Genomic DNA, 8,853 nt, shown 5'->3' on the forward strand with positions numbered 1-8,853 from the left:
TTTGAAAGTTATCATTTTCAATCCAGTTGTATAAAATGATTTTCTCATCACTATTTAGCTGAACTGTTCACAGCTGAAGAATGACCAGTGATCTATGAACTCATGTGATCCTTGCTCCTGCATCCATTTGCCAGGCTCCTTTCTTTCTTGTCCAATGCAAGGGAAAAAGTTGAAGGCCAGACATGATTCATCACATATGGGGTAGCCAATTCACATTCTAAACTTTATAAGCTCATGGGATGGAACAGCTGTGTAAAGCTGACCATTCAAATAATAATGTAGGCAAAGAATACATAGACCTGACGAGCTTTAAAAACAAATATAGAACCCACATTTCAATTATACTTGAAAAACATAAGCCATTAAAGTGTGTTGAAAATTATTTTAGAGGAAAAATGCAAAAGAATTAAAATTGATATTAGAAAACACATTTGTACAATTGGTATTTCTGTATAAGGGTTGATTGCTTTGGTTGGCATGTACAAAACATTTTGTTACACTATTGCCACAATCATACTGACAAAATATTGCTACTCCTGTTTAAGGATAAAAATATTGTTTAGACCAAAATGTTAAATGAGCATTGCTCTCAATTTTTTCATATCTCACATATTAAAAAGAAGCAGCATACAAGCATGCCAGTTTTTCCTTAAAAATGTTCAAGGGACATGAACCCCAAACTTTTTCTTTCACAATTCAGATAGAGCATCCCCCCAAAATTTACTTCTATTATAAATTTGATGTTGTACTCATGGTATTCATTGTTAAAGGGCATATCTAGGTAGGTAGGTAGATCTCTATACACTTTTAACAATGGTATACACTTTACAGTGAGTGTTTTGTACCCCTTGAGAGTTGCAGATCAGGGCTTGTCTGGTGATGTTTTATGCAAGCTTGAGAAGAGTGTTACCTATCCAACCCATGCATCCTTTCCTGATTTCTTCATGGGCAGGTAGTTGGGAAGGTGGTTGCTGATGGTGTTTGGCCAGCGGATTTGGAGGATTTTTCTCTGACAGTTGTTAATAAAAGTAGGGACTTTCTTGTCGGTGGTCCCTGTCCTCCAAGTTTCTGCTCCATACAGATCAACTGATTTTACCTTGGAGCTCCAGATCTTCTGTAGTTGGATGCAAGCAGCCCTTGCTTTGCTGATTCTTGCCTTGACATTGGCGTCTTTGCAGCCCTACTTGTCTACTACACTGAACAGGTAAGCGAAGGCCTCTTTCAGTGCATTACCTGCAAGAGTGACTGCAGCTGTGCTGGACGTGTTAACTTTTAGGATCTTTATTTTTCTCTATGAATTTTGCAGCTAAGTTGTGCTGATGTGACTGTCAACATCGCTGGTATTCACTTGCATCTGTTTATGAGCATGGGAGAATTGAGACAGGTTATATGCAAAGTCCAGTTCATCAACCTGTTTCCAAGGTGTCAACTGCATCCAATTTATTCTCCCTGCTGTGGATGCATTCATAATCCAGTCTATGGCCAACAGAAAGAAAGAAAAAAAAAGGTGAGAGCACACAAACTGGCAAACTACAATCCTCACTTGGTAGGCTTCCATGCATTGTCATCCATAAAATACTTTGCAGGTTATTCCCTCAAAGAGTTTCTAGTAATTCTTAGAAGTTTTTATGGCATGTTGAAGTGGCATAGGTGTTTCCCAAGGGTCTCTCTGTCCATGCTATTGAACGCCTTCTAGCCGATGAAGTTGACATAGAGGGCAGAGTTCCATTCTATCGACTGCAGTGTTGCAGTCTGGTCTGCAGGATCTATCTTTGGAGATCTCCCAACTGAGCATCAACTTGTTCCTTAAAGGACCAGTCAACACATTAGTTTTGCATAATCAACAAATGCAAGATAGCAAGACAATGCAATAGCACTTAATCTGAACTTCAAATGAATAGTAGATTTTTTTATAACAAATTTCAAAGTTATGTATATGTCCACTCCCCTTGTACCATGTGATAGCAATCAGCCAATCACAAATGCATATACGTATAGTCTGTGAATTCTTGCACATGCTCAGTAGGATCTGGTGACTCAAAAATTGTTAATACTGTGCAAATATTTTTTAATGGAAGTAAATTGGAAAGTTGTTTAAAATTACATGCTGTATCTGAATCATGAAAATTTAATTTAACTTGAGTGTCCCTTTAATGCTTTTTAAAATATCTCTTTTGAAAACCTTGACTGGGATTGATATAAAATGTATCCCTCTGTAGTTTGCACAGCTACTCAGATTACCTTTCTTGGGGATCTTGATGAGATATCCCTCTTTCCAGTCTGATAGCACATTTTCCTCTTCCCAGATCTTTCCAAACATAGGGTAGACCCTCTCTACTGATGTTTCAATGTTTGCTTTCAGTACCTCAGAAAGAATGTTGTCAGGCTGTCTGGTGGGGACTGCAGCACAAGCTGGTTCAGCAGATCTTCAAAATTCTCCACCCATTTTCTTTGTTGGCCTTCATTACCCATTATTGTATTCCCAGGTTTGTCTTTAACAAGTCTTTATAGCTTGCTGTACATGCCGGAGAGTTTCCTTGTTATGTCGTAGAGTTTTTTCAAGTTCCCATGACTTGCTACTTCCTGGGTTTTTGTGGCAAGACCATTGATAAATCTTTGCTTCTCTGTTCTTCAGCTTCCCTTTATTTCTTTGTTGGCTTTGCAGTACTTACACTGAGCTTTCTTTCATTGCTCTTGTGTTGGCGGGTATTGACTGCAGCTTTCTATTCCTATCTCTTTTGGATTTTGCAGAGAGTATCTATACTGTACTATACTATTTATATTGGTGTTTCTTGGGACTGACAATACCTCCTGGCAGGTTGATATCACTGTTTATTTTATCTTCTCCTATTACTTGGTCTCTGTCATCCCCTAGTTCTTGCAGGACTTGAAACTTGTTGCTGTGTGTGAGTTTTTCTGTGCATCTTTGAAGAGGGTGGTGTTATATTGCTGGTGTTGTGTTGTTGGTTCAAGCCATGCTTTCTTTAGCTTGGCCACAACAAGGTGATGGTCTGATGCCATGTCTGCTCCTCTCATCACTCTCACATCCTCCAGGGACCTCTGGAACTTCTTTGCAATGCAGACATGGTCAATCTGGTTCTCTCTTAAATGGTCTAGTGACAATCTAGTTGCCTTGTGAATTATTTTGTGAGGGAATACACTGCTGCATGTCACCAGAGTGTTCATGGCGCAGAGATCTGTGAGCCTTTCACCATTCTTTTCACCAAGCTATTGTTGCCAATGACTTCTTTGTACCCAGTGTTGTCACTTTCAATCTAGGCATTGAAGTCTCCCATCAGTATGGTGATATCTCTATTAGGGCATTTCTCTAGGATGTATTGGAGTTTGATATATAATTGTTCTTTTTTCTCTTCTTTGCTATCATTTGTAGGTGCATAGCCTTAGATAACATTCATGTTAATCCTCTTTTTCTTTGTGACGAAAGTCACTGTAATAATTCTGGCACTGTGGATTTCCCATCCAATCAGAGCTCTGTGGACTGCTAGTGATAGCATCAGTGCTACTGAGTGTGTGGGGCATTCTCTTCCTTGAGTCCAGAATACAGTAGCATTTTTCCTGGAGCCAGTCATTTGTCTGGACTGTATCAATTGAGTCTCAAGGGTGTCCAATAGGGCAAGGTTGTAGTTTTTTCTGCTACCATTTGTGCTGCTTGCCTGTCTCATACATGGTCTTCACGCTCCATGTCCATATGGTGATGGTCTTAGTCAAAAGCAGGTGGATCAACTTTGTGGCTTTTCAGGGATCTCTGTCTTTCACCACAGGGCATCCTAGATCTCTGTGAAGAAAGTTCCTTTCTCCCCAAGCCTGGGATTTCTTTTTGACTTTTGGTTGACATTCCTGTAGCTGGGCTTTTTTTACCTGGTGCTAGCCCCACGCATAACCCTCCTCCTTTCACAACTGGGCTTAGAACCAGTCATGATGGAGTTATTGCTTGGTACTAATGCTCAATAACTGGTAGGACAACTCACAGTTCTATTGATGGAAAAGAACCCACCTGTGAACAGGAACTTGCATTTGTTCCTGAAAAAGATATGTAAAACATGCTAAAATGTGCTATTTTATATATATATATATATATATATATATATATATATATATATATATATATATATATATATATATATATATAAATATATATATAAAAGAAAATAAATCACTACATGGTACCTTTTTTTTTAAAATATTGTTTTTTATTGAACAATTTTCAAGTTTACAACAACAACAGGTAGGAATAAGAGAAAAAGGGGAAGGGAGGGGGGAAAATAAATAAAATTACAAATAGACAAGTAAAATTAAGAACATTATAAAGAAGGGACGAGACGGTATGAGTCATCACAACAATTTTTAGGATTGTAGTAAATCAATTAATTAATTATCAGCCGGGTGGAAGCTAGAAGGGCAATTGACAGCAAGTGCGTTAAGACGAGTACAAAGATGGAGGGGAAGGCGGAGACAGTGTTAGGAAGGAGACAGAAAAGGGAGAAGTGAGAGGAGAGGTTACAGGCGCTAGTGCTGGGATCTCAGTGGGTTTATGGTTTCCCAATAAAACTTGACAAGGTGGTAGTGTGCCATCCTGTTATTTTTAAAATAATAGTACTCCTCTAGGTGGATTAACTCTTGTGTTCGCGCATTCCAGGTCTCTATTGTGGGAACTATTTCTGTTTTCCAAGCCCTAGCTATAAGGGATTTCGCTCCATTCAAACAAATCTGGAGGAGATGCGCGCGGAGTTTACAGGACTGTTTGGGTGTGTCATTGAATAGTACCATGGCGGGTGTAATTACAAATGGTGTATCAAATAATGGGGCTACAAATCGTCGTAGAGCCTGCCAAAAGGCCCGCAGCTTAGGGCAGGACCACCATATATGGGTCATGTGACCAACGCCTCCGCAGCTCCTCCAACATCCAGAAGGGGAACCAGGATAAATGCGGGAGAGCCTCAACGGTGTTAAGTACCACCTGGTTATGATTTTGTAATTCATTTCCAAGATTTGGGTGGAGGTGGATGAGCTGTGAGTGCGCTGATACATTTTTTCCCACTGTTCCTCTGAGAATTCCAGTTCCAGCTCAGCCGACCAAGTCTGAGTGGTTTTAGGCAACCGTTTATATAGGCACGCGTCAAGGATTCTCTTAGACAAGGCTAGGGAACCCTTTAGGGCTCCTCCATGTCTGCAAATAGATTCAAAGTGCGTAAGGGGGCGAAGGAGAGAGAGTTTATGGGGGGAGGTTGCTAAAAGGTGCTGTAATTGGGAATATTTAAGCCATTGTCCAAAGGTGCCCTGTAGTACATCTGACAATTCAGGAGCAGATTTCAATGCGCCCAAGTGAAGGAATTCACAAAGTGGAGAAGAGAGGCCTAAGTCAGAAAATCTAGTGTATGTGCTCGCGGTATGGATGCTTTGTAGCCATTCCGTGTTTTGGAAAATTGGGAACATGGGGGAAAAAGGGGAGGAGATTCCAGGAACGTGGTCCAGGATATTGTCCCATGTGCGGAAAATATGTTTATATAGGGGCGAAGTTTTTGTCACTAGCGGTCTATAAGTATGGGGCAGCCAACAGAGAGGGCCTATTTGAGGAGATTGGAGAATGTGTGCATCTAGTAATATCCATGCTTTATCTATGTGTCCTACATGCCAGTCGAGCACACGTTGTAGTGTACCCGCTTGGTAATACTGGGTGATACATGGGACCGCCAGTCCTCCTTTGATCTTTGGTCGATATAAAGTGTGCCTCGCTACTCTAGGTCTTTTGCTTCCCCATATGAATTTATTAAGGGTCGACTGCAGCTGGTCTAGGTAAGTCTGAGGGAGGTCAATAGGAACTGTCTGGAAAGTATATAGAATGAGAGGCAAGATGGACATCTTAACCACCTGCATTCTGCCCCACCAGGAAAACGGCTTGGATTGCCAATTTTGGCTACTAGATTGGATCCGTTTAAGGAGCGGGATATAATTAGCCTGAAAGAGAGAGCTTATTTTAGGGGTGAGGGCAATACCTAGATATTTTATCTGATCGGTACATAAATGGTATGGGCATATCTCGGAAATGGCCGCAAATTGTTTAGGCTTCATGTTTATATTGAGGATATTAGATTTTTGATCATTTATGTGAAAGTGTGATAGGTTACCAAACCGACGGAACTCTGCTAGGAGGTGAGTAATCGAATTACGGGGGTCGGACAGAGTTAACAAGATGTCGTCGGCATATAGACTGATTTTGTATTCGGAAGGACCTATTGTAATCCCTTTAATGTTAATATTATTCCTAATGTGTGCGGCTAATGGTTCCATTGCTATTGCAAACAGCAAAGGAGAAAGCGGGCACCCCTGGCGGGTTCCATTGTATATTTGAAAGGGATCTGAGAGAGTGTTATTAACTTTGATCCTAGCTGAAGGACTGTCATATAAACTAAAGATTCTATTTATGGTCGTGTCTCCAAAGCCGAATTCCGTCAGAGTCGATTTAAGATATGTCCAGTTCAGTCTGTCGAATGCTTTTTCCGCGTCGGTAGAGACCAGGACTGATTCAATTTTGGAGGTAGACACGTAGTCTATTAAGTGCAATGTTCGGATAGTATTGTCCCTGGCCTCCCGACGCGGAATAAAGCCTGTCTGGTCAGTGTGTATAAGTCGTGGTAGCAGTTTATTAATTCTGGTAGCGATAATTTTGGCATAAATTTTTGCGTCCGTGTTAATTAAGGAGATGGGGCGGTAACTACCCGGAAGGTTGGGGGGTTTATCTTGCTTGTGGATCAGGGTAATATGTGCTGACAGCATATCTCTGGAGAAAGGTTCATGATTATCTATTGATTTGAATAAAGTGGCTAAGTGCGGGGCTAGAATGTGCTTAAAAGATTTATAATAGGAATTGGACAGTCCGTCTGGGCCAGGGGTTTTGTGGTTAGGTAGGGATTCAATAGCTGAGAGAATCTCGGCCACTTCGATGGGTGCATCAAGTTGGTCTGACTCCGACTGGGACAAGGTCTGAAGACCTGCACAGCGAACATAATCCTCACATTCCGCTCGAGTTTGGCTGTCATTTAAGGGGGGGAGTTGGTATAAGGACTTGAAAAATGTATGAAACACTCTAGCTATTCCCTTGCTATCTTGAATGTCTACTGAGTCTTGCGAAGATATTTTGTGTATAAAGGAGTTAAGCGTCCTTTGACGAAGCGCTTTGGCCAATAATGTGCCTATCCTATTCCCCTCCGTAAAGTAAAGCTTGCGCAAGAAAAAGGCATGTTTCAGGGCTTCCCTATTGAGATATGCGTTAAGGTCTCTTCTGGCTTTCGTCAGTTTATCCTCTAGAAGTTTGTTGTGTGGTGCAATTGCAAATTCTGTCGCAGCGCTATTTAAATTTGTTGTCAGTGAGTCGAATTCTTTTCTCCTTAGTTTAACTAGGTTTGCTTTATATTTAAGGAAATCCCCTCTGATGACTGCCTTGTGCGCGTCCCACACTATTTGAGATTTCGTCGTGCCATTGTCATTTAGGGCAAAATAATCCGCTAAGGATCGGGTGATCTCCTCGGACAGTTGTACATTCTTAAGCAGTGATTCGTCTAGTCTCCAACAATATTGGGACACGGGGGCTGAAGGCCAGGAGATCTCTATGGAGACAGCGGAGTGGTCTGTCCATGACACGGGGGTAATGTACGAGTGTCTTGTCAAGTGTAGGTGATTCTGATCAATAAAAATATAGTCGATCCTAGATGAGGATCTCTGGGGATGTGAATAGAAGGTATAGGTTTTTGTCTGGGGGTGATGAAGTCTCCATATGTCCACTAACGTCAGGTTCTGTATTTTACTCTGAATAGAATGCAGTGTGGAGGTAGGTATGCAGCTGCGCCCCAGTGAACAGTCCAGCGCCGGTGACAGAGCGACATTAAAGTCACCTGCCAGCAGCACGAGACCAGTAGCTATGGGTGTGAGAATATCTAGAGCCTTCCTAAAGAATTTCGCCTGGTGCTTGTTAGGTGCATATAAGTTCACTAGAGTGACTGGCTGGTTATACAGGGTGCCTATTAAGACTAGGATTCTACCTGTTTCATCTTGATGTTTGGATGTGAGAGAGAAGGGAAGTCTTCTGTGAACCAATATACCCACTCCGTTTGTTTTAGTTGTGTTATGGGAAAAGTATCCCGTTGGGTAGGTGCGAGAGGAGCATGTCGGGGCCGCTGCCAGGGTAAAGTGAGTCTCCTGCATATAGACAATGTCGGCCTCTTGCCTATGAAACCAGTTTAGAGCGACAGACCGCTTGGTCGGGGAGTTAAGACCTTTCACATTTAGTGAAAGGAATTTAACATTAGGGGAGCTCATGACGAATGAGAAGTAAAGTGAATATGGTACGATGATATGTCGCTCTGCGCTGTGTATGAGTTATATTACATGTATGGAGTGTATGGTCACCCACAGAGGAGCACTTACTTGTAACCTTGAGACCCAGCAGTAGAGCAACAATAACAGGATACAACTTGAGAGAAGAGGGAGTAGAGAAGAGTGAGTGAAATCCGGCTTGCTGGAGAGAGAGCACAAGCATAAACATTAGTTCATACAGTAAGAAATATGCATAAAACAACATTTTTAGCATGTAGAGCATTGTTGGATGACATAAAACAAAAGAACTGTAAATAAAACTATTAAAAGTAGAGGGGTTCAAATTAAAAGAAAAACTAAGTGTTGACATCACACTATATGAGGGTATCAAACAAACAATGATGAGAGGGGGAAAAAGAAAACTCTATATTTAGAGCTACGCTCGATGCAACAATAAACTCGGGCTGAATAAAGCTGTCAGGGATTATTGCCTGAGGATGCTACTGTAAGGTAGCCTGTTTA

The 8,853-nt window shown here is 41.3% G+C and overlaps 1 pseudogene; it reads right to left on the minus strand.

Annotated features, from left to right (window-relative positions):
* Positions 1-884: 884 nt before the first annotated feature.
* On the minus strand, positions 885-8,334 carry LOC128661525 (uncharacterized; annotated as a pseudogene).
* Positions 8,335-8,853: the final 519 nt, after the last annotated feature.

The sequence above is a fragment of the Bombina bombina genome, chromosome 5, assembly GCF_027579735.1.
Source record: "Bombina bombina isolate aBomBom1 chromosome 5, aBomBom1.pri, whole genome shotgun sequence".
In the NCBI taxonomy this organism is placed as follows: Eukaryota; Metazoa; Chordata; class Amphibia; order Anura; family Bombinatoridae; genus Bombina; species Bombina bombina.